This window comes from Rhinolophus hipposideros, assembly GCF_964194185.1.
Source record: "Rhinolophus hipposideros genome assembly, chromosome: 22".
Taxonomy (NCBI): domain Eukaryota; kingdom Metazoa; phylum Chordata; class Mammalia; order Chiroptera; family Rhinolophidae; genus Rhinolophus; species Rhinolophus hipposideros.
The window spans coordinates 39818959-39843107 of record NC_138068.1 but is presented as its reverse complement, the minus strand read 5'-3'; the positions used below and the strand labels follow the sequence as shown (position 1 = coordinate 39843107).

Here is a 24149-nt window from a genome sequence, read left to right as displayed (position 1 = left end):
CTATAGCATTATTTGCCTTCCTAGGAATTTCATTAGATTTGGATGAAAATCATACCCCATGAGATGAATTGTAGTTCTTGTTGATTGTAATCATAGGTCCTTGTCTCCCAACATTTAATTACATTGTTCGTTTCTGAAAGAGTGAAATTTGACTTTAAAAGAAGCAAACTAAAAACCCAGGGATGCCACAAAGCAAGGCTTCACTCCACCTGAGCACTGCATTTTGTTTGTTTTTTCACGGTATTTTTGAATTCATGTGGAATGAAAACTGAACCAGAGAAATAAAAAGTTTCATGTGGATAGGAAATCCCCCTTATTAAAAAAGGTAAATTCTCAGCTGGAAACTTATATAAAGTTAGGGGGAAATATTGGCAAATGTTTCTACTGTGAGTAAAGAAGGCCCCCCGTTTACTTGAGAATTTAGTTTAAATGGTCATTTCCTGGAATCCCTGGGGGTCAGATCTCATCAACAATTTATAAAAGCCTGTTTAATCCCTGTGATGCAGTTTTATGGTAACTGGGCTGTGGGATTTTAAATTCCTTGCGTTGAGGGGAAAATGTGTGAAGAATGCAGACTAAGGTTCTACAACACCTTTTTCCTTGGTAAGTGAGACTGAGGCTGCTAACCCTGGATCTCCACTGTGTGGGATACCTGCTCCCTCCTTCAGCCCCTGGGACAAAGACCCCAGGACAGGTGAGCAGGGAACCACATAAGCAGAAGGGACAAGGTGGAGTGGGGAGGGGGTCTTCCTGGCTTAGAGGGGAAGGAGTCACGTGGCTCAGGTCACCACTGGTTAGTGTAAGCCCCACTCCCGGGGACACATTTCCATCACACATTTATTCCCCGTATCCACGCATTTCCCCTAGTGCCGTCCCAGGCACATCAGCTTCCTTCTCTTCCTGCCGCCTAACCAACCCCCCCACGCCCCCATTTCCAGAAAGGACACAGCCTCTGCATTTAAAAAACAGATGAACAAACAAAAAATCCCAAATGCTGTGCCATTAATGATGGGAAAAAGAGGATAAAACACGTTCCCTCCTGTCAGTTAAGACCAGGAACAAGACAAGGACGCCCACTTTCACCACTTGTATTCAACATTGTACTGTGTTTCCCCGAAAAGAAGACCTAACCGGAAAATAAGCCCTAGCATGATTTTTCAGAATGCCATCCCCTGAACATAAGCCTTAAAGCGTCTTTTGGAGCAAAAATTAATATAAGACCTGGTCTTATTTTCGGGGAAACATGGTACTACTGGAAGTCCTAGCCAGAGCAATTAGCCAAGGAAAAGAAATAAAAGGTATTGAAGTTGGAAAGAAGTAAAATTACCTCTGTTCACTGATGACATGACCTTATATGTTAGGTAACCCTAAAGATTCTACCAACAAACTTAGACTAATAAAAGAATTCAGCAAAGTTGCAGGATACAAAATCAACACACAATAATCAGTTGCATTTCTATACACTTACAAGGAATAATATGAAAAGGAAATTAAGAAAACAATTCCATTTACAGTCATATCAAAAAAAAAGATAGAAAGAAAGAAAATACTCAAGAATAAACTTAAACAAGGAGTCAAAAAACTTGGATGAAATGAAACAATGAAAACTACAAAACATTGCTGAAAGAAATTAAAGACACAAATAACTGGAAAGACATCCAGCATTCATTGATTGGAAGATTTAATATTGTTAAGATGTCAACACTACCCAAAGTGATCTACAGATTTAATGCAATCCCTTTCAAAACACCAAGGGCATTTTTTTCCCCAGAAATAAGAAAAATCAATCCTAAAATTCATATGGAATCTCCCCGGACCCAAAGTAGCTAAAACAATCTTTAAAAAAAAAAGAAAGAAAAAAAAAAGAGAGAGAGAGGGAAAGAAAAAGAAGCTTTGCACGTATTACCATCCTGCTCCATGAGTGAACCCTAGGACATCTACATACCCTTTCCTTAGGGTAATTTTATCCTCCCCTGGCTCTATATGCACTAACAATGGCTAACTATGTATCTACTAGCCTCCTTGACACCTCCTCTGGGCTCTCACAGGCACTTCCAACTTAACATGTACAAAATGGAACTCTTTATTGTCACTCCTTCGTTTCCTCTCAGACTTACCATCTCCTATAGTGTCACCTCCATTAACCCAAGTGGTCATGTGAGAAGCTCAATGCCATCCTGTATGCCTCTCTCTTCAAACCTGTTTGATGCCTCACATCAAACCCTCACTGAGTTCTGCTGAGTCATTCTCTAAATTTTGCCTCTAATTTTCCCTATAGTCCAGAGCCACTTTCTGAAAGATCACAGTCTTCTCCCATCCGTTCTCCTTCAGGTCACTCCTGCTCCACTGAAATTCTTTCTATAACCAGCAGTCAGGGTGATCTTTTAAAGATAAAATCCTACTATACCATACTCCTCATAAGACATAATGATGGCTTGGATAAGGACGAAGGCCATGAAGACTCTAGAAAATACAAAAGTGAGTACCCCATCCATTCAGTGCCTGACACATAGTAGGTACTCAATAGAGCTTTGAATGAATGCAAGGGTTTCACTTCCTTTTGCCCTTTTTCTAGAATAGGAATAATTTTCCATGGGCATTTTCAATTCCTTCATGTGCCACTGTGGCAGAAGACAAGGAGTAATCATAGCTTTTCCTGACTAAATATTCCTCTCCCATCTTCTGCAAGCTCTGGCTCTTGATCTCCCCAACCCCTTCTCCAGTTGCAAAAATATCTCTTTTATCACATGCTGCTCCAAGGAAAATACAATGTGCCCAGTCTACATTCCTATCTGACTTTCTTTGGAAGCATGAATCACAGTTGGTTCCGATGAGTGCTTTGTGTTATTCCATCCCATCCTCTTAAACAATCCCAAGGGTCTCCTTCCTGCTTCAGTGAACTGTGCTTGGCTGCTGGGGGCAGGTCGGAGAACTGATCCTAGAGTCAGTTTTAGATGCATTATGTAATCTGAGTACAGGAGTGTGAGCTCTGCCTTTACCAACTTTCTGTGAAGAAAAAAGAGGGAAGCCTGCAAAGACCTCCAAATTCTGCCTGTGCTTGAGAACAGCCATTCCATGGGACAGAATCCAAGGGTTAGACCGAATGAATGCCCAAGGAGGTCATGGAGACTGGTGCTGGTCACGGGGAAAGGAAGGGCATGACCCTGTGTTTTATATAAAGCTAAATTTATTCCTTTAATTTGTATCATATGTATATCATATGATAGTTCTATCATATTATAGAATATATTTTATTATTTTAATACTCCATGATGTTATTTTTAATAGCAATTGTCATCAGAACTGTATTACTTGGAATTTTGAAGTTCTTACTTATCTCTCAAATATAGTCATTTGGTCTCTAGCACAGCCTAAACCAGCAGGAAGGAGAAGCTGTGGTTCATTAAGCACTGACCTCTCAGGGACCCTGGCAAGATCAGTGAAACCAGTCCTGGTGGTTTAATGGACACCACATCGCCAAACCAATGGTCAAAGCCACCCCCTTCGCTCGTCTGTTTCTTTAAGCCTTCAGCTCCCATTCTCACTTTGCCCTACTCCTGAGAGAGTGCTAACGACCCCTTGCCCTAGCAGAACAAGGCAGGAGAGAGGAGGAGATTCCTATCAGGCGCTCTGACCACGAAATAACGATTTCCTACTGAGAATGTCTGCCTGTTTTATGACTGTGTACACACTGGTCACACTTCCTAGACATTTGATCAGTCTCTCATGTTACTTTACACCCTGTTATGGGTTGAATTATGTCCCCCCAAATAGATATGTTGGAGTCTTAATCCCCAGTACCATAAAGAATATGCCCTTATTTGGAAATAGGATCTATGTAGATTTAGTCAAGTTCAGATAAAGTCATTAGATGATCCCTAATCCAATATGACAAGTGTCCTTATAAAAGGGGGAAATTTGAACACAGACATGCATGGAGGGAACATGATGTGAAGACATACAGGAAGAACGCCATGTCAGAATGCAGGATGTGTCTATAAGCCCAGGAACACGTGGGGCTGCCAGAGACTAGGAGACAGGCATTGAACAGTCCCTTCCTTAGTGCCTTCAGAGGGACCACGGCCTGTCAATATCTCTAATTCAGGCTTGAGTCCAAGTGTGGAGCCTGAAAACATGGAAGAATGGAGCACCATTTGCTGAGATGGGGGAAATGATGAGAGGAGGAGAGGAGCAAGGCTGTGCAGGAAGGACAAGGAATTTGTTTTGGACACATTCATTTTTAATGTGTCCTATAAGACCGCCAAGTGGAGATACCAAAATGGCCACTGGATTTATCTCCAACAGTGCTGCAGTTTAGGGGAGGAGCCTGATTGGCAGACCATCTGCATACAGGTGGTATTTAAAGCAGGGAGACAGGATGAGATCACCTAACACAAGTATTAGTAGGGAAGAGAAGAGACCGAAGGATTAGGCCCCAAGGCACTCCGATGTTTCAGGATCAAGGAAATGAGGGGGAGCTAGCAAAGGAAGCTGAGAAGGAGTCCCCAATGAAGTAGGAGGAGCAAGAGAAAGTGTGGTCTTGAAAGCCAAATATTTGTAAGAAGGAAGGGCAGGGGCCTGTGCCAGATGCTACTTGAAGGACATGGGGACCAAAAACTGACCACTGGATTTGGCAACATGGAGGTCATGATGACCTTGACAAGATCAATTCAGGATATAACATCTTGATGGGAGTGGAAAGAATGGAAGGAGGGGAACTGGAGACAGGGAGCATAGACACCCCTGTGAAGAGCTCTGTTGTAAAGCAAAGTTGAGAAGAGGTAGGAGCTGGAGGTAGGTATGGGGTCAGGGAAGTTTCTCTAAAGATGGGTGACACGACATTATAATTATACCTGGATGGAAATGACCCTGTAGAGAGAGGGAAAACTGGTGATCCAGGACACAGAGGGGAAACTGCTGGAATAATGTCCTTAAGTACGTGAGAGAAGTCAGGACTCACTGCACAAACGGATGGGTTGACCCCACAGAAGAGCACAAGTGTTTTATCCACTGCGGCAGGAGGGGAGGCAGAGCATGCCGGTATAGGTGCAAGTCTGCTGGTGTTTTAAAGCGGGAGTGATGAAAGTTCTGATTAATTCTGGTTTCTCAATGAAATAAGAGGTAAGGTCATCAACTGAGAGTGAGGAGGGGGGAGGATGTGGGAGGTTTGAGAAGGGAGGAATCAGAGTGAAATAATAACTCAGGGCATCTTTTTTTCAAAACCCTTTATTAGGTTGTGAAATCAGTTTCAAAGGTTGCCATCAGCACACTTTAAGTAAATGAAATAAGATAGGATCAGAAGATGTAAGAGAAAAGGAAATATCAGAGTAATAGGCGTTAGTTCCTAAAACTTTATTTCACTCCTATATGTATGAATGTAATAATAAATGGCTGTCAAAGACTGACCTGACAAGGAGAGTGAATAGACTAATAAAATAGAGGAGGACCCCTTGAGATGGCCGTGAACCTTAAAGTGCCCATGGTTTTCCAGCCATGTCCATCCTCCTGGTGCAAGTACAGACCGGGGACGTGTGCTTTAGCCAGGGTTGGGTTTCGTCAGGGGAGATTCCTGAAAGAGACTGGCAAGTGAATTAAGGTTTATGCAAAGGAAGGGCTATAATCCCAGACCATGGAATCTGAAATGAGAAAGAAACAGGTGAGGATGTGACTTGAAAGAGGGACAGTGACCAGGTGGCAGGGTCAATGGATTATAGAGCACGGAGGTGGCTAAGCCGAAGCAACTCTACAAAAAAACCAAAATTTCACAATGCCTCAAGACTGCGGTGAGGGCAAGGCAAACTGTGTTCACTCACCAAAGTTCATGCACAGAAATTTTCTGTGAAATGATTTATTGGAAAAGTGCTTTATCAGTCAGAGGGCTTTCTCTTTGCTTCTGTACCTGGCTTTTCATGGCGTATAAAAATGTTTGAAGTCAATAAGGTGTCATATGTTAGTCAATTTTCCCAGCACTAACCAAAAAGTGTTTTCCACAAAAGCAGTTTTGTTAAATTAAAAAATACTGAATCATATCTTGAGAGTATAATGCTAAGTGAAATAAGTCAGACAGAAAAAGCAGAGAACCCTATGATTTCACTGATATGTGGTATATAAACCAAAAAGAACAAGACAAACAAATGAGAAACAAAAACTCATAGACACAGACAATAATTTAGTGGTTACCAGAGGGTAAGGGGGGTGGGGGGTGGGTGATGAGGGTAAAGGGGATCAAATATATGATGATGGAAGAAGAACTGATTCTGGGTGGTGAACACACAATGGGATTTACAGACGATGTAATACAGAATTGTACACCTGAAATCTATGTAAATTTACTAACAATTGTCACCCCAATAAATTTAATTAAAAAGAAATACTGAATCATATAGTTGTACAGTGCCTTCCATTCAGTCAACATTCAACAACTATTTTGCTATGTTTATTGATTTTTATCTTTGTTTCTAGAATGCTATTTATTTTATCAAAGCATCATAATCCTTGAGAACTATGAAATCTTGGTTCTTAGGTCAGGTTCTTTTTCTGTCTGTGGAAGAACTGAGTACAGCTTTCCCCTCAAGCCATCTGTACTTTCACTATATCATGTTCCATGCGATGTACAGAGAATCTCTCAGAACATTAAAGATCAACTAAGACCAAGAAGTTTAAATAGACTCATGGGGAAATAGTAACTATTTCCTTTCCTTTTGTGCTGTTCCTTTTCTTTTATCGTTATTGTTAAGTTTTTTCTCTTGTAATTATTATTTCAATGATTTCTTTTTTTAAACTTTTTTTATTTTAATGGTTTCTTGATTCTTAAACTAAATGAAAAATATCTTAGAAAAAACTTAAAAAGAGATTGATTTCCACAGTATATCAGTAGGTCAATTTAAACCTTATCATGACATAGCTCTTGAGATCTTGAACCATGTTTAAAATAACGTGATCCTGCCATTTTATTCTGGCCTCTCTGTGTCAACCATTATTCCAGCTACAGCATGCTCTGAACAGCAGATGCATGGAATTCTTACTGGTAGTATATCACTGACGGGAGCTTCATGGTAAATTGCAAGCCTCTGGTAACAATGAGCTGCATTTGAAGCCTCCTGTGATTGGCTAGTTCGAAACAATCACATATTCCTACCATGTTATGCTTCTACCGGTGGGGCCTGTACAGCCTACCAGAAACAGGGAGGGGAGGGTGATGACAACTGTGCACAGAAAGGATGGAGGTGGGAGGTGCACACACACGCAGGCTTACATATATTTAGGAGTAAGGACTTGACAAATGACTGGCTTGGACAGTGAGGACGTATATTGCCATTTCCTAACATGATTAAGAAATTCTCTTTCAGATCTTAACGTTCGCCAGTCTCCTAGACCCAAGGTTTTCATTGTTTTCCACTTCACACCACCTCACTCTTCAAGAACTGGGAGCCAACAATAATAAACAAAGAGCTAACTATTTCTAAGAAGGATATTTACATATTTACAGACATCCTATGATTACAGTGAATATTTCCAATAAGGTCTGAGGGCACAAAAATCTGCAGCAGAATTGTGGGAAATAAACATGGCCAGGTAGCATCAAAGATGGTTTCTGGTGGGCCAGTGTGACCACTAATGGGGCCAATAAGCCATGCATGTTATCGCTCATGGCAGAGGGTCAGTAAGAAAGTCCTGCTCCTCACACCATCATATGAGGAGGTCACAGAAATGAAAGAGGATGACTTCTTTCTAACTGTGTGATCTGCTGACTTCTGTGACATTGAGAAGCAGTGTCCCAGTCCTGGCAGATATGTGGTCAGACCCCTCAGACCCCTTTACATTTTCACACACATTTTCACTCCCATACCAGCACCTATGTCTCTCTGGAGACATAGGGAGGACGGCCTTCAAACTTATAGGAACTGCATAGCCTGTATGCAGAGAGCTGGAAGTGCTTGGGGCAGCCCTCAGCCAAAGAAAGCTTAACTCAGAGGTATAAGTACTCCAGTAAACTGGCCTCCGATCTGCCCACTCTGATGGGCCCTACACTATCTCCAGAACTTTTCTGTGAAGATCTCCCTTATCTCCTGTTTTTATAAACATAGGAGGCTAAGATTCTACTTAAATCAAAAGTAGGACACAATCCCCTGCAGGGCGTGAGCATTCCTGTGACAGGACTGCTACCCAGAGCAATAGATGATGGGTTTCCCTCCCAGATTTTCCCCATCTCTCCACACTGATCTTTTAGCATATGATACTGTCCTAAATTGTCCTCCACTTGTCCCAGATGTACAAGTCTTTTTTTTTAATATTTTTATTAGTTTCAGGTGAACAAAACAATGTATTAGTTAGACATTTATCATTTATATCCCTCACACAGTGACAATCCCCCTCCCCCCATCCACTACCCCTCTGACATCGCACCGAGCCATTACATTTCCACTGTCTCTATTCCTAATGCTGTGCTATGCTTCTTGTAACCATATATACACACATATATATATATATATATATATGTGTGTATATATATAATTGTAGTTGACATTCATTATTCCTCAGCTTCAGCTTCAGATGCCGGATGTACGACTCTTGCCTTCCTCCTTGGGCTGAAAGATCTCAAAGGGTCTAGACCACATCTTGCTCTCTGTCCACACTTCGCAGAACCCAAGCAGAGAACCGCATGTTCTGAGTGAAGCTGACAGAGTAGGTAGGAAAGTGGACATGAGCAGAAGGAAGAGGAACTAGGAGGCCCCCACAGGTAACCCAATGGCATCACGAGCAGCCAATTACAAACCAACGGAAGCGAAGAACCAGAACAAAGACTGGGCTCATGCAAACACACTAGGATGGAGATGGAGATGTGCAGAACGAGGAGAAAAACAGGAAAAGGGGAGGAGGCGGCGAACTCAACACACAAGACACAAGGCCGGGTCCTGGAGATGTCAGACTGCTACCCAGCCTCGGGTCAGCCCCTCCACGTTCGAAGCCTACTTGCTTTGTGAATAAACATTGCTGTCTGCTGCTTGGTTACCTCTGTCTCTTGACTGAATTCTTTCTTTCAAAAAGACAAGAATGGAGGAAAATCATTGTTCAGGGTAACAAAGCGATAATAAACAACACGTTCTTTCCTCAAATGCACCACGCTCCTGATTCTCATTCTTTGCACTTGATACTCCTACCTGAAATCTGTTTGTTGCTAGCTATCACCAACTAATGCCCCGCCTCTAACAGATTCTGCCAGAATCCTTTTCTAAGACCAGGTCAGGATAAAGTGTCCCTTCTATATGCGACCACGTCACCCTTAAACAGGAGGAGGTCACTAAGCCCTCTCCAAGCACCCCCTCTTTGAAATGACTCCATCTCCAGTCGGTAGCAGAGTCCTGTGAAGACAGAGTTTACGAGAGGGGGATCACCCAAGCCAACAGGACAATGTAGGACGTTAGTTGTATTGTTCAGATCATATGCATAGCCTAAGGTCACCCAGTCCATTGTTTAGGGAGAGACATTAAATTAAAATATTAGGCACAATTGGGATAGGAGATGTGCCCAGAGGAAAATTGTTTGTAATACCCAGTATGAGTTAAGTTATGTGTTAAGACAGGAATCCCAGAATACAGATAGAATGGGGGGTGAGGGGACATGGACAGATGGCCAGGAGAGGGCTTCCACCATGGGGGAGGGACACAGAACTGCTGTGTCTCACGGCCACCTCAGACATCAGACCTCACCCTACAAGGGGATAAGAAGCTTTGAAGAAAAAACCATCCTAAATGGAGCACCTTCATGAACCCAGAGCGAAGCCTTCCTGCCTGCTCACTGGTTCCTATTCATTCATTCCCTCCCGCCATCCCTTCCTCTGCTGCTTTGCTAGGAGCCATGAAAGCTTAGGGCCTGGAGGCTCCTTCCTTCACACAAGAGTGTAGCTAAGAGCCAGAGCAGCCTGTGCTGCACCCATTCCCCTGCCGCCCAATCTCTGTGCTTCTATAATAAAGAGATGAGGGGTAAATACCTTTTTAAAAAAGACACAAGCCTCTGTCTTTGTTCTCCTTCAGATCCCAAAATTGCTAAGGGGAAAAACAATTGCAAAGGAAACCAATAAAAAACTTTAATCAGGGGTCTTCAAGTTCAAACTCTGCACAAGTACATATGTCTCCTGAGTCAAGTACTAACCACACTGTACAGGTCCTCGCCAGCATTTGTAAGTATCCCCTGCTAGGCGGGAGGGCCCTTCCAGCCAGGAATTGCACACGGGCACCTGGCAGATCACAAAGGAAACTTGGAGGCCCTGTGAGTCAGCCAGCATCCCACAGCCTCCCAGCAGCACTGAAATCAGAAGCCACCCCTTCTCTTTAGAACCAGCCAAGTTAGTTCCTGCTTTCCCCAGGGACCTGCTAACAGGTGAATAAGTGTCACCTGTCTGGTCTGAATATGCACAACCAGCACTCGCAGGCTTTCATTCAATTTGTGGTTTACTAGAAAAAAAAAGGATCAAAAATCATCAGATCTTCCCAAATCAATGTCTAGGCTTAATATAATTCCAAACAAACCCCATGGAATAAAATTTCACTGGAAGAATTAATGGAGAACATTGCTAGGAAAATTTGGGGGGGGGGCGGGGAAGATAAAGGGACAGAAAGTGGAGTAGGACCTTCCCTGTCAAATCCTGCATGTAATACAGAGCTGAGAAGAGGTGGGTTTATTCACCAAATGATGCTGGGTCTGGGGGTAAGCTAGTGGGGGGGAAAAGAATTAAATAGCATTCTTACTTCAAAAACCACCTTTCAAATGACTCCAAAAGAATTTAAACAGTAATCTGTAAAACTGAAACTATAAAAATTAGGAGAAAATATAAATGGCTGGTGGTTTGAGGATGCAAGAAAGGCTTTCTGAGCACAGGAGACATTTAAAAAATCCAAAGGAAAAGTACAAACATTTGACTACACAAAACATTAAAGTTTTTGCATGACAAAAAGTCATGAACACTCAGCATTTGGGCAAGCAAAGTCTGGATAGTGAAATTAGGAGTGTCATGTAGATGCCACTTCACATGTTGAAGTCAGACAAACCCTAGACTGGTCTTAGGGAACATGGCTTCTGGTTTTGGGGGGCAGGGAACTTGGCTGATTTCTGGGGACTCAAAGGTTCATGTGCAATCCTACCTGTGAAGAGGCCCTTAGTTTACCATACAGGAGAAACATCTGCCTCAATTCATTTTTAAAAGTATTCATGTAATCAAAGCAGAGTTAAATGCAATGGGGCATTACCTATTTGGGGGGGAAAAAAATCTGTGGTGATTTCTTCAATTAAAAAAAAAAGTACCTTATTGAGCAAATGAAGTTCACCTAGCTAACTATTTAAATTAGCTAAATATTTGGATTTTTGTATTTTGTATGCCTGACTAAACACATAAAATCATATACCTGAAAACCAAAATTTACTAGGTTAACCTATTCAATTAAAATAGACTTAATTCATTAAAAATTGTAAAGTACAAGTGTTCCCACCAAATCTGATTTTTAAAATGCTGAAGTTTTCAGAATTTCAGAAGAGAGGGGGATTACATGTTAATAGCTTCATCATCTACTATCACGTGACCACATGTCATGATCAAATAAAAATGAGACATAAGCTCACAGTGGTAATTAGGACACCTCTAGAATTTATTTCTCACTTGAACACTATGAAGCTCAGCCACATCATGTAAATCAATCTTACAGATGGTTTCAAAACACAAATCAGCATAGTTTGATAACTTTTCCTACAACTTTTGTGGATATTCCGTTACTGATGGAGTCCTTGCAACCAAAGTTCCTCGAGCAGAAAAAAGATGGAATGCCTGTAGCCTCATACCCCACGCCCCCCAAAAATCCCACTTTATTTTCTCAGAGTCTTCTACAAAATGACTGTTTAGACTTTCACAAAACCATTAGCAAGTTTAAAAATAGTTCCTACTACAACAATACTCTGTAATTCAATGATGCATTCATTCAACATGTGATAATGCTGTTGAGTAGTTTTGCCAGTAGCTGTATTAACTTGTGGGGTTCCATTTATGCGCTCAGCTGACATTCCACACTTCCCAGGGATGATGTTAAAATTACTTCACAACCTGGGATAGCCTGGGCCCTGATCAATCATGACAGACGCTGGCCATAAACCAGCAGGCCGAAAGTTCTGGAGGGTCTGGCTCATCAGTGCAGGCTCTGCTTCCCCGGCCCTGGTTTCACACTCCCCTTCCGGCCCCTGGATGTGGGCTTGCAGGTTTGACCCTTTTCTGCTCTGCCTGTGGCCTCTCCCTGGGTAAGTTCATTAACTTCCCAGCTTCAGTGTCCACAGAGCCCAATGACTCCCTGTGTCTCCAGCTGCTTATTGAAAATTTCTATCTGGGTAACATACAAGACTTTTAAACTCAAGTTAAAAATCACACTCGGCATTTCCTCCCACTCTTTTCCTTGGCCACATATGCAGAAACACACGTATGTACACCACACACACACACACACACACACACACACTTCTGAATACCCACCACACCCCATCTGATAGGTGCATTTTTCTCAAGATATTCCTTTATTTCACTCCTGTGACACAACCCTATTCAATACAGATCTCAGGGGCTACTTACTTTTCATTCTTTGCAAAAATCTATGAAACAAATCTTGAGATAAATTTGCTCAGCTCTGGAGATCTAGAAATATCTGCAGGTGGATAGTAAATTCACCCAGCAACACCTCCCTGATCATGGTATCACCTCCCAAGGCTCCTCTGTTAGTCCACAACTCTTCTTTGAATCCTTGAAATAGGAACTCCAGCTTCCCCATTCATCTCCTCACTTATATTCAAGAAAGGCTGAATAGCCAGGGTTACAGATCTGTTAAAAGTACCTAATAGTAGGTTGAAGGCAAAGTCTCCTTTAAAAACATCCAATTTCAAACAATGGGTGTATAAGAACTGGGGGGCTGCTCCCAGCAGCCCTTTGTTCTAGGTCAGAGGCACCCAGTGACTGTTGCTACCTTTTCATGACCACACATTCACACCATTCACTCTGCCAGCTCCCCAGAAGAGAGGAAATGAGACAAGTGAAAACTCAGGGTGTATTTTCCCACTCAATGGAGGTGATCAACCAAAATGTGCTGTCAGTATAAAAACCCCTAAGTGGCCACTCCATACACACAGCTGCATTTGCGGCATCCTCTGGGAAGGTTCAGTGAGATCTGCCAGCTTCTGGGCAGCATGAAGACGGCACTCTGTAGGGCCTGTTTGCATTGTTTACCAGACTCCTGGGGTCCCTCAGATCTGATCAAACCCCGCAGAACTGCCTCATTTGAATCAGGCGCACAGAAGCTGGCCAACCAAAAATTTACTCTAGATTTACAAGGGAGGATTACTGTGCCTTTTTAATGTTCAGAATATAGTTTTACTATCCTGAGTGCCAGTGTTCCTTAGAAACTGCCTAGATGTCAGAAGGTGAACTAAAAACTAGTTGGGTGAACTAAACATTTCCCTTAGAACACTGGATCTAGAAGATGCTTCCTAAGAATGTTCTGTGGCCAAATGAAGTTGGCAAACATTCTATATTATAGCATCATCCTAAAAAGTACCAATGCACATTATAATGATAAAGGCACTGAAAAGTCCTGCAAAGGAAATCTAGCTTAACATTTGTATTACTCTAATATATTTTACCTCTGTAACTCTTTAGTATTTTTTAGCAAAGTTGCATCCTAAAACACAACTGGGTAAATTCTCCGATAGATTACACTGCATGTGGTATGCCTCTGAACAACAAAATGATTACTGGACTTGGGCCATGGTTCTAGCTTTGGTGCTTTGACCTCTCCAGGCCTCTGTTTTCTCACCTACCAAATGCAATTAATAGTATTGTTGTGAGAAACAACTGAGATATTATCTGTAAAAGCATTTTATGAAGTGCCACAAGAATATGATTCTCTGCTAAGGATATACTTTTTTTCCCCCTTTCTTCCCCCCCCCCCAAGCCATTGTTTCTCAGTCTAGTTGTGTAGGACACAGCTCCCTGGTCCATGACAGTATTATGAGCCTTGCCTTCCCCCCCCTCCAGGCAGTCGGTCGCCAGTCGTCAGTCGCCAGCTCACAGCAGCTCACAGCAGCTCTCGCCTGGCTGCCAGCCGCTCACGATGGCTGCCGGCCACTCACGATGGCCGCCAGCCACTCATGGCAGCCAGCCACTCATGGCAGCACACGGTAGCCCACAGCAGCCCATGGCAGCACACAATCTTAGCTGTAGAGGGCGCAGCTCACTGGCCCACATGGGAATCCAATCCACCACCTCCGCGTGAGGAGCATGGTGCTCTAACCACCTGAGCCACCAGGCCAGCCCAGGATATACTTCTTACTGTGTAAGTCCTCAAAATGCATTTACTAAGGGATATTTTTGTTTATTCTTTCAAGACCCATTTCTTGAGTGCTAATCAATAAGAGTTATGACCTGGCTTTTGACCTTAGGAAGTTCACAGACAGTGGGAAAGTGGGGTCCTCTGCATACTACTCATAAGTGATACACACACAGGAATTTTGGGGTGCTGAAGAGAGTGCCTTAGCAGGGAAATGAGGAGGGAGGTCCGAAAAACCTTCCCAGCTTAAACTATTAGGAATCTTGAAGGATTATTAGGAGGTTTGGATGTGCAAGGGGAGTGGAACATAATGCCAAAATGATATAATGTGGGGAGTATGTGAAGAATGGACCCAATTAAGATTGACCTACCAGTGTTGCATGCTTTTTTACAGAGGAGAAATGAGTTATCTGTGTCCTCCAAGCAGAGGAAGAGGATTTAGCTCAGTAAGGAGGTTGCTTCTGGAGAGTGGAACTCCTGTTTGGAGTGGGGTATTGACCCCTAAATTTGAAGAAGGGGAGGGGGGATCTTAGGTGGGGATAAGAGGGCGGCTGGGAAGTTACCTCTAACTAAGCACATACCATTGCCCTAAAGGAAGTCAAGCTCCTGCCACCCATCCCTGCCTGGGGGCAAGTGTGGGCTATTTTAGGTTTCCTCTGCTTAATCTGTCTGCAAGAGAATGTCACCAGACATGGAGGTCCTGGTAGCAGGTTGGGTCTTCTCTCATGTCCCCAAACCCCAAAACTACTGTCAACCACCAGCCTTCACCAGTCCCACATGCAAGGGCCCTTCATTGTCCAGACCCCTCCCAAGCCCTGGCTCTGAATATCCTCTATGGAGGTGCCAGACCACTGAGAATTCACCAGTATTTTAGAGACATATTAGAACCTGAGGCAAAAACAAAAATGTGCTCTTCTACGTACATTTATCAAAACATTCTCCCATATTTGAACTGGGTAAAAAGTTAATAAAAGTTCTACAGTCAAAACCATGACTATATATAAAACTGACATTGTCTATTCTGTTGCATGTCGTTGATATACAGGATAGTTAGCATGTGCCTAGGTAGACAGGGAGGTCCCTGGTAAAATAAAGAAAAGACAGCCATATCCTAAAACTTCAGGTTTTTCGCTCCAAGACATAAGGTAACAAGGCCCTGAGATTAATCATAAAATTCCTTTTGGCCTGACAAATGGAGCTGATCTGATAGGTAAGAGTAGGTTACTTTGCTAACTCCTTTAGGATGGGCAAGCAGAACAAACCTGGTAGACGAATCTCATTAGAAGGCACCAGTTCCCTTCTTCAAACAAGTTCCCTTCTTCAAACAGTTCCGCTTCCCCAAGCAGGCAAGGGAAGATACAAAAGTAAGAGCTTTTGTCTCAGTCATGGGGCACCCCCCATTCGGGACCCCCTGTCTCTTGGGAGCTGCAACCTCTTCTGCCTCTAATAAACTATCCTCTTTTTAAAACGTTTTGCCTCTCCCTGGTCGGTGTGTCCATTCTTTGGCTTCACAAGAAAGGATCCTGGCCCACAGTCAGAAACTGCTGGCAGATCCAACATTACCTACATCATTGTCAACGCTCATGAACCCCCAAGTGGGGACCAGACATACTGAGGGTGCTTGGAAATGACTGTCCCCATTGCACAGAATGCAAGGTCATATCATAACAACAATCTATCTTTACTTAAAATGCTGGTATTTTGTTCATCATGGATTTTTTACATTAGATTTTTTAAAAATATTGCATTGAAATACTATTTATCTTAATTTCTGAGAAGCTCCAAGTGTTTATTTTTCTTGCAATATTTACAAAGTCCTGTTGGTTGAAGAGTGCTCTGTGGTTTCCTTGTTGATGACTGCATGTTCCTAAGAAACCCCAGTGTGCCTAAAACCCTCAGGCCTGGAAGAAAGTGTAGTTCCATTGCGTGCGGGGTCAGTGTGTGGCCTCCTCTGCTGAATTCGGAAAGCCCCAAGGATTTGAGAGCTCTAAGAAGAGAGGAGCCTCTTACGGCCCAGGGGGCCAGTCTTGTCCTGTATTTCTTGGCAACATATTACAGACTTTAAAGCTGAATTCTGCACATCCTGCTGTCCCCGGGAGTCCAGGGGCGCCCTGTGACGGGTGGGTGGACGCTGCACTGGTGGAAGTCGAGGCCAAGGGTGGAGGCCTCAAAGTGGGAAAGTAGCCCCGTCCCTTCCCAGCAGGAACCCTGGGCTCCACCTCTGCCTGCTGCGCCGCCATCAATCACCCAGACAGCCCAGTCTCCCCTCACCGACCCTCCTGCTGGGGCTTCTTCCCGGGAGAGGAAATCACCGACCCGAGCGTTCGCCGGGTACACGCGCTGGGCTCGAGAACCAGGTCTGAGCTGGGCACCCGAGCTGTGAGACGCCCCCGCCACCTCCACGCCACCCCCACCCCGCTCAGGCCCACGCGCACTTGACACCTCGCAGACATTTCCCCAGGTAGACCTCGACAAGGGTCTCTGCCTCGAGCGCGCGCACTCACACTCACCCGCACCTCGAGGTACCGCGCCGGCACCCCTCCCGCCCCCGGGCTACCCCTCACCCCATCCTCGCGAGGTCAGCCGAGGATACCCCATGGACCGAACTGGACCAGCGGCAGCCTCGCAGCGCCGGAATGTCACCCTGACCCTGCGACGACGTCCCCACTCCCTGGCGCCCCTTCCCCCATCGATCCCCACGACTCCTGAGGACACTCGCTAGTCCTCTCCCCCAAGTCTACCCCGGAGCGGAGAAGAGTGTGAGGAGCAGCACTGCGCACCTTGAACCCCGCAGAGCGCCTTCCAGGGCGCTGGGTGCGGGCACGGGGGTGGGGTCTCCGCTGCCGCCGCCCCTTACCTCGTGCAGGCCCTCCCCGCAGGTCCCCGAGGCGGGGGCGACCGGTGGCTTAGCTGACTAGCGTGGGGCTGGGTTTCCCCTCCGGGGAGGAGCTGGAGGAGGAGGAGGAGGAGGAGAAAGGAAGAGGGCAATGGAGGAGGGGGGAGGGGAGGGAAGGGCTTTGTGTGGGCCTCCGGCCCTCCCTCCACTCCGGCGCTAGCCATCCCCAACCCCCAGCACTCCGAGGACCGCGATCTGAGGGGCCGAGGAAGGCGCCTGCGCGACCCGGGGTCCCATCCCCCCCTCCCCGGTACCGCCCACCCTTCGCTCCTCGACAGGCGCTGCCTCTGCGCTCACCCGGGACCGGGACCCCAGGCTCCGACGCGGGAGAGCCGGGGCCGGAAAGTTTATCTAACCCGCAGCGAACTTGGTCGGACCGGCTCCCAACCCGCCTTGGCGCGGTCGCTCGGCCCTTCTGCATTCCCCCGGGAGGACCGGAGTTTTGTGCTCGGAGGTTCGTCCCGGCCTCCTTCCTGCCACTCACTGCAGGCAGCACGGACGCGCGCACCGGCTTCCCGGGACGAGCCCGCCGCCTAACCGCAGACCGCGCTCGGAGCGCGGGCGGGAGCGCCGTGGCGGAGGTCCGCGCTGGCTGGGCCCGCGGCCCGCCTCCGACCTGCGTGAGAAGCCCTGGCGGTCGCCGCGCCCCAGCTGCGGGGTGTTTGCTTCGTCCCCGCTGAGGAGGGGGCCGCCCAGCCCCGCCCGCGCCCCCGGGAGCGAGAGTGGGGGGAGGCGGGATGTGGTTTGGCTCTGCGCTGGGAGACCTTTGTTACCCCGAGGGAAGGCGACTGGCGCGGCCGGGGGAGCTGGGAGCCGCGGCCGGCTCCCCGCCAGGCACCGAGTCAGGCCGGACCCTGGGGAGCTGCCTGCCGAATCCTCCCTCTTCCTTTGGGGGGAAACTAACAATCAGAGTTACTGAAGTAGCCGGTGTCGCCAAAAAAAGCCTCAAGGACACCTGTTTTAGATAGAAGCACTACAAGGAAACAGAAAAAGACCTTATTTTTGTTCTTTTTCTGCTTTAGACCAAACACTTGGTCTAAACCCCCAAACACTTGCATTTCATTGGTGGCCTTCTAAAATACCAAGATTTATTTGTCATTTGTAATCAGCTCAGCTGGCAGGAAAACAACCCACTGCACTTATTTTTCTGTTCTACACCCATTCAGTAAATAATTGAGCATCTGCTATGCGCCAGGCACTGCGCTAATGGGATACGCTGGAGAAAAGAAAGATCTCCCTGCCGGCGCGTGGCTGACTTTCTGGAGGGGCTGGGGGCAGGGGCAGGAGATAAAGGGTGAACTGTGAAAATCAATAATTATTTGGGATGTGAGGTCACTGATAGGAATGCTGGTGTCCCAGGCAGCATGTAGAATTAAATAGGTGGGGTGGTCAGAGTAGTCTGTTGAGGTGGTATTTGAGCAACGTGGAAGCTTCTGAGTGCAGGGTGCAGGGTGATCTGATCTATGTTTCAAAAAGGTCAGTTTGATGACTGTGGAGAACCTACTGAGGGGCAAAGGTGGAAACAAGTTAGGAGGGCTATTGAAATAATCTAGGCTGGAAGTGAAGGTGGCCCATAGCTGTGATGGTGACGAGAAGGAGTTGGATTCTTATGTACAGTCATGTAGTAAATAACAAGCATACATTCTGATGTTAGGTGATTTCGTGGTTGTGCGAACATCATAAACTGCACTTACACAAACCTAGATGGTATAGCCTACTGCACACCTAGCCTGTATGGTATAGCTCTAGGCTAAAGCCTGTACAGCATGTTACTGTGCTGAATACTCTAGGCAATCGTAACACAAAAGTATTTGTGTATCTAAACATAGAAAGGGTACAGTAAAAATGCAGTATAAAAGATTAAAATAGTTCACCTGTACTGGGCACTTACCATGAATGGAGCTTGCAGGCCTGGAAGTTACTCTGGGTGAGTCAGTGAGTGAGCAGTAAGTGAATGTCAAGACTTAGGACATTACTGTACACGACTGTAGGTTTAGGCTACACTAAGTTTATTTAAAAATAATTTCCTTTCTTCAATAATAAATTAATCTTAGCTTACTGTAACATTTTTACTTTGTAAACTTTTTAATTTTTTCAACTTTTTGACTCTTGTAATAACAGCTTAAAATACAAGCACATTGTACAGATGTACAAAAATATTTTTTCTTCATATCTTTATTCTGCAAGGTTTTTTTCTGTTTTTAAAATGTTTATCCTTTTTACTTAAACTTTTTTGCTAACAACTAAGCCACAAACACACACATTAGCCATAGCCTACACAGGGTCAGGGGAATGTGTATCACCATATTCCACCTGCACGTCTTGTCCCACTGGAAGGTCTTCAGGGACAGTAACACGCATGGCGCTGTCATCTCCTATGATAACAATTGCTCCTTCTGGAATACTTCCCAAAGGACCTGCCTGAGGCTCTTCTTCAGGGGTTGTCACTCTTTTCAGAAACATGTCCATGGTGTTTTGCTTGGTTTGTTTCTTTGTTCATCATAGATTTGCTTGTAAGCAGATAACGCACCATGAACATTCCTCTCTATTAATGAAAACCTTTTGGTGTTGGGGTCTGTATTTCCAAACTTTTTAAGGGCTTGTTGAGGTCTGCAATGCTTTTGCTAAACCCTTCATTGTGAATATTCTTGGAGGTTCTTCTTTTGCTTCTGCAGTTTCCTTTTCTCTTGCTTCTCTCTTCGTCAGCTATGCGTTCCTGTTCCAGTTGCAGCAATTCTTCATCTGTCAAAACTTCAGGAACCACCTCTAGAAGCTCCTCACTGTCATCCTAACCACATCCAGGTTAAAGCTGTTTGCCATCTCACTCATAGTCTTGTTGATTTTTGCAACCTTTGCGCTATGACATTCGGACAGCTATGACATCACTAGGCAATAGGAATTTTTCAGCTCCATTATAATCTTATGGGACCACTGTCATAAATATCGTTATGTAACTCATGACTATTTTGAAGGTAGAACTGACAGGAATTCCTGAGAGGTTAATATGTGGGTGAAAGGGAATGATGTACAGAGGCAGACCTGGCCTCACCTCCCTATCTCTTCTATCCCTTCTTCAGCCCCAGAATGATTCCGTTTCACAGACTACACCCCAGGTAATTGCTGGTGTGATATATGGCCTCTGTTTCTTTCTGTTCTTTCCCCTTTCTCACTTTCCACTCACAGTCTTAAAACCTTCCTTCATCTTGTGGACATTGCCCCATAAGCTCAATCTGTTCCAGAACTTAGGGCCCATTGGTCCTCTACTTCCCCAGAAAAACATATTTTGTTGGAGAGATGGACTTGGACATTATTCACTCAAAACTATTTATTGAGTTGCTATTGTGTACCAAGCATTAGTGTAGGCAGTGGGGCTGCAGCAATGAACCAAACAGACCAAATCTGCACTCTCATGGAACTCACATTCTAATGGAAAGAGAAAGGCAATAAGCCAGACAAACAAGAAAAATAGGTGACACGGTTGATGTTAAGTGCTGTGGAGAAAAACTCAGGACGAGAAAGAGCGGATGCTGTGGAGGCCACAATTTAAAACAGGTGGTCAAAGCAAACTCCAGAGAAAAAACACAAAAATAACAAACCTTAAATCCTCTTATGGACTTACCTCACTTTTGGCAGGTTTGACTTCCCAACCCCAGGGTTCCCAGAGACTGAAGTGGCCACTCCACTCAGCTACAGAGATCACAAGTGCTCTGGGGGCACTTTTGTCAACTGAGGACCAGCTAGCCAAGAAATGTCATTTCTAATGAAGTTATTTCCCCTCTAAAGTAAACCCAGCAACACTGGCTCCAGAAGCATTGCCCAGGGCTGGCAACTCAACAATTTCTCTCCTCTCTTGAGGAGAGCAAATACAATTGAGTGTCCTGTGCACATAAAATCACTTGAAAAGAGCTGTTTTGTACTCCACAGCTGTAGAATAATCATAATAATTAATGGAGATTCTTTACTGGTCTGCAGTTGTACTGTGACGTTACCTTGCTAAATCTCCATAGCTACTTGGGAGACAGGTAGAGAATATCAGTGGATAGTTAACTAATTCCTAGTATTAGGACTTATCTAGTAGTTAAATGGTGGTTAGAAATGCCTATCTCCTTCTCTAAAGTGTGGTTCATGTAGAGAGAGACGGTTCTTAACAGGAAGGGGCATCTGGCATGATTACCTATTTTATTTATTTATTTTTTACTTGTATCTTTCTTTCAAAATCTAAAAGAAAGGAGTCAGTGATTATCTCTGGAGTGTGGGATTATTGAGACTTTAACTTTTCAATTTGTATGTTTATGAACAGTCTGAATATTTCAAACTGTGTATTACTTTTTTAATTAGGAAAAAGCATTAATTTTATATATAAAATTGTATACATAGAGAGAATTAAAAGTACAAGTATGAAAGAGTACTTACATGTAATTACCTAATATTTTGATTTCTTCTTTGACCTTGTTATTTAGAATATTTTAAAATTTCCAAATGTTGAGGTTTGTTGTTCTTTAAATTTTTGTCATTACATAATTTGCAGGTTTATTGCATTGTGGTCAAAGAATGTAGCTTGTATAATATCTGTTTTTTAAAAAAGTTATTTGGGCTTCCTTTGTGACCTAGTCTTTGATCCATTTTGAAGAAGAGTTCTGTATTTATTAGAAAAGATAAACACCCATGTAATTAGCATGTAGTAGTTAAAAGCTGTTTATTAATGAACTTGAACACCAATTAATTAAATGTTAATTCATCTTTTATGTTTATTCTAATTCTCTGTGTTATTTATACTATTTTATTTGCCAGTCTCCTAATTTATACCCGGCTTTCTCCCCTACTGCTCTTCCTGAACAAAATGGACTTAGGGTAGATCTGTTAACATCTTCTATTTCAATTGGAGTTCTGACATTTATCTTTGGATTTCTAACCATCCAGGTTCTAGCATTTTCATGCTGTGTTATACAGTATGTCAATATTTATATGTACTATAGTTTCACCATGGATTGCATAGTTATCAGTATGATAAATTTTTGCCCCATTCAATGTGTTTGCCTTAATTTACTCCATGACTAAAATTCCTATCATGACCCTTGCTTTTCTTGTGTTTGCATTCATAAATTTTTGTCTATCCTCTATTTTAAACCTTTCTGTATCATTTTATTTTATATGAGTCCTTTTGAAACAACACATACCACAATTGAATTTTATTTTTAAACATAATTGGTAAATTTGGTTTAATTTCTGCCATCTTGTTTTATGCTTTTGAGGTTTTCTAACACCCTGCTATTTCCTAAGTCCTGTGCTTTTTGGTTAAACCAACTGTACTTTATCTCTTTATATATTCTCCAGTCATTTGAAAAGTATACTTCTTGTTTTAACCATAGTGGTTCATGTATTCCTTTATTCAACACAACACTTGGTTATCTGTTGGGTGTCAGGCATTTTTTCTAGGCATTGCAGATATTATGATAAAACAAAATGTTTCTCTCAAGGTACTTTACATCTAATGGTAAAACAGATAATAAACACACAAATACATAAATATGAAGATATACAGGCCATGAAGCATGCCATGAAAATATGTCAGAATAATTTGAGAGTGGCTGGAGGGCCTACATTACTTGAATGATTGGAGAAGACCTCCCTGAGGAGGTGACATCTAAGCTGAGACAATAACAAGAAGGACCCAGTCAGGCAGATTTCTGGAGAAGAATGTTGTCATCTAGGCAGGAATAGTTAGAGCCAGGCCCTAAGGTGGGCCTCCAGGAGTAGGGAAAACAGCACCAATACTAATCCTAAGGGCTGGGGGCAGCTAGGGAGGGTTTGAAGCAGAAAAATGGCCCAGTCTTATTTCTATTTTAAAAATAACCATAAAGGAGGTTGTGGGGAGAACGGATTGTAGGGAAGAGACAGTAGTGAACGAAAGGAGATAAACGAGGTTGCTTTGCAGTCACCAGACAAGGGATGGTGGAAGACATGCAGATGGTGGATTTAGTAAGGGCTAGAGACAGAGAGGTTAGATGGATTCAAAGCATGCTATTGAAAAGTTTCAGAACACGCCACCCCAGAATATACCTGTTTGGCATATTGACTAACTTGAGCTACAGGCCCGTGCTAAATAGGTATAAGAAGGGCATCCTGACCTCCCTTCATCTTCCTGAAAGCAGGAGATATAACTCCGATGGGAAAGCTGCCTTCCCTACACCATGAGGAAAAGAACATTCTTTTTTTTTTTTTAATTAAAGTTTATTGGGAGGACAACTTTTACGAAAGTTACTTAGATTTCAGGTGTACAATTCTGTAATACATGATCTATAAATCACATTGTGTGTTCACCACGCAGAGTCAGTTTTCCTTCCATCACCACATATTTGATCCCCCTTACGCTCATCTACCACCCTCTACCCCCTTACCCTCTGGTAACCACTAAACTATTGTCAGTGTCTATGAGTTTTTGTTTCTCCTGTTTGTCTTATTCTTTTGTTGTTTTTTGGTTTATATACCACATATCAGTGAAATATATGCTGCTCTGCTTTTTCTGTCTGACTTGTTTCGCTTAGCATTATAATATCAAGATCCTACAATGTTGTCACAAGTGGTCCTATTTCATCTTTTCTTACCGCCAAATAGTATTCCATCGTGTATATATAACGCAACTCCTTTATCAGTCATCTATTGAAGGACATTTTGGTTGTTTCCATGTCTTGGCCACCGTAAACAAAGATGCAATGAACATTGGAGCACACGTGTCTTTAAAGATAAATGTTTTCAGATTTTTTGGGTAGATACCCAGGAGAGGATTGCTGGGTCACATGGTAATTCAATTCATAATTTTTTTTGAGGAACCTCCACACTGCCTTCCATAGCGGCTGCACCAGTCTGCACTCCCACCAACAGTATTTGAGGGTTCCTTT

The 24149-nt window shown here is 43.8% G+C and overlaps 1 protein-coding gene across 2 annotated transcripts in view; it reads right to left on the bottom strand.

The window, feature by feature from the left end:
• RIN2 (Ras and Rab interactor 2) overlaps positions 1-17340 on the bottom strand; it is a 248212-nt gene extending 230872 nt beyond the window's left edge. Inside the window, exon 1 of one of the 2 annotated variants that reach the window (XM_081034405.1) lies at positions 17212-17340. The gene's annotated coding sequence lies outside the window, so the exon portion shown is untranslated. Of the gene's footprint in view, positions 1-17134 lie in introns of both variants that reach the window. The other variant, XM_081034406.1, reaches the window with a different exon arrangement.
• Between the last annotated feature and the right edge of the window lie 6809 nt (positions 17341-24149).